Here is a 2,958-nt window from a genome sequence, read left to right as displayed (position 1 = left end):
AAATTATTAACCCATTTACATATATATATATTATTTAACAGAATATGTTAAAAATCAAAATTTTCAAACATTTTTCTAAAAAATTGTTCGGTTTTCGGTCCGGGTTGGGTTTGATATTGGTTTCCAGATATAATAGTTTAAAAACCATTTGAATATGTTAGCAAGGTCTAATAGAGTATGAGATTTTGATTTTCGGGTCGATTAAGAATCGTTTTTTTTGTACATGTATTCTTGACTAATTATATTAGGTATCTACTAAGAAAATATAATATGTTGCGACCTTCATGAATAAAATTTAAAAATAATTTCTGAAATGGATAAGGTATAAGTGTATAGTTATTCAATTTAACATATTTAATATAGTTACCAAAAATTAAATTAAATTAATATTTAACAAAAATATGATTAAAAGAAAAATATATATACAAAGTTTAAGTTTCTCAAAACAATTTAAACAAAAAATATACCCGTCCTTGAAAGGGCGGGTCAGAATCTAGTCTATTCTATTAATTCTCCTGTATGACGAGTTGATATGAAGTTCTGTCCAAGTTAAAATAAAATGATATCTATATAACTGCAGAACGTATAACCTATATTATAACTGCTACCCAAAAACATAACTGCATAACGTAGTATATAGTCAACCCTCAATAACCACTAAGTCCTATTTTAAAGTACTACGAATATCACAACAAAAATATTTAGAAAATATATTTTTTCTTTTTTTGGGTTGTATATGTAATTCAAAATTCGCGGTATTTACGTAACAAACAAAAACAACATGATCTCTTGATCAAAATTTGAGCCATGGGCCTTGATATGTCACGGTTTTTTTTAATAAATACAATTGATTTTTAACAGTTCAAGTGTGTCTTTCATTTACGCTGGGTCAAAATTTACAAAACCTATTTTTAGTTTCATGATAAATTATTATGCGTAATAATAACATTATTATAATGAAAACACATAATTTTATCTATTTAATTACTATGGGAATATCAAAAAAGTTAGCTATACTTTGTTACTTTAAAAATTAATAATTAATAACTGTTTACGAATAAATTACAAAATAAATGTGTGAAATGACTATGACACATGTGTATAGTTATGCAACATCATAAATTCAATCAAATTATCAAAATCTCTTATTAATAATAATAATAATTTAACATTTATATGATTACAAAGAAAAATATAAACACAAAATTAAATTTTAAAAATAAAACTAAAACAAAAAAATATACCCGTCCTTATCATGGAACTTAAACTCCTATTTTAAAGGCATATCTATATAAAATTCTTTATCATACTAATCTCAGTTTTAAATTTTGTATATTTTTGCAGTTATATATATAGGTTTAGAGATGTGAGAGAAAAATTAAATATATCCTACAAAAATTAATATTCAGGGATATAATTGGTTACAGCCTGGATTTTATAAAAATATATTTAAAAATATATATATATCCGTCCTTTTAAAGACGGATCATAAATTTGGTTCAACTATTTGAAAAAATCGATTTTTGGATGTGGGTTATGAGTATTTTATTCGGGGTGGATGTGGATTGGTAGATTTTGGAGTGCGGGTATCCGCCGACCCGAAAAGTATTTAAAAATAAAAATAAAAATAAAATAAAAACTTTTTTGAAAAATGGTAATTAAGAAAACAACTTTAAAATTTTTAAAATATATTTTATTATAAATATATGTTTTATAATAATTTAATTAAATAATTTTTAAAAAAATTATAACTCATGGATAGCCGCAAAATTAAAAGGGGCGGATGCCGGTACAAATTATTTGTTTGCTGGTTATGCGAGTCATATTTTTTTGACTAAAACAAAAATGAAACCAGCGGGTTGACGGGTTTGACCGGCAATCCAGCTCTAACCGAGCATATACCGGATCAATTTTTAAATTGCTATTATTTAATAAAATATATTTTGATTAATATGATTAAAAATTAATCTAATTTTTGATATTTAGATTTTGCTTTTTGATTAAATTTTATTTTTTAATCATATTTGTGTATAAATTTTAATCAAAATATTTTTTATTAAATAATAATAATTGAAAAATTGATCCGGTATACCATGGTTAAGACTGGGTTGCGGGTTGAGCTCACCCGCTGACAGCAATTTAATTCTCATTTACGTGCATCATTATATTAGCATGTAATCTATGTGATTTTGGCTTTCTAATGCTCTTATACATTTTTCACTGTTTATAATATTTTATCCTTTGTTTCATAATTTTTTCATTCTCTTATATATTACAGATTAAACAAATTCATCATGGTTTTTAATTTAATTCACACAACATTTAATATTTTTAGTATAAATAAAATTGATTTGAAAGGGTGGCTTAAAAATCTACCCACCCTAGATTCTGAAAACTAAATATATAACTTTAAAAAGCGGGTAGATAATAAAAAAACTGAGTATATAGCTTTAAATATATCTGTGTGTACCAAATTATTTATTTACGGGTTATACCAGTCATATTTTTTAACCAAAACAAAATTGAAAACCGCGGATTAGCGGGTCAACGGGCGAGTTCGACCCGCAATTCAGCCTTAACTGTGCATATACCGGATCAATTTTTAAATTGCTATTACTTAATAAAATATATTTTGATTAAAATTTATACACGAATATGATTACAAAAAATACAAATATAATTAAAAAGAAAAAAACAAATATCAAAAATAATTTTCAAACAAAAAATATAAAAGGGCTGGTCAAAATCTATTATTATATTAATTGCCTATCAATATAACACACCAACAAATCTGGTTTTAATCCTAAGTAACTCATTTTTTATTCATATATATTATATTAGCTGTCTAACAATTTAACATTACCAACAAATACATATATCTAAAGTTATTTGTATGTTTATTACATATGTCGTAGTTATGATCTTAAATTGTTATGGTATTGAGAAATGTGATATACA

This window comes from Raphanus sativus, chromosome 3 (assembly GCF_000801105.2).
Source record: "Raphanus sativus cultivar WK10039 chromosome 3, ASM80110v3, whole genome shotgun sequence".
Taxonomy (NCBI): Eukaryota; Viridiplantae; Streptophyta; class Magnoliopsida; order Brassicales; family Brassicaceae; genus Raphanus; species Raphanus sativus.
Note: the sequence above shows the minus strand (reverse complement) of the source record.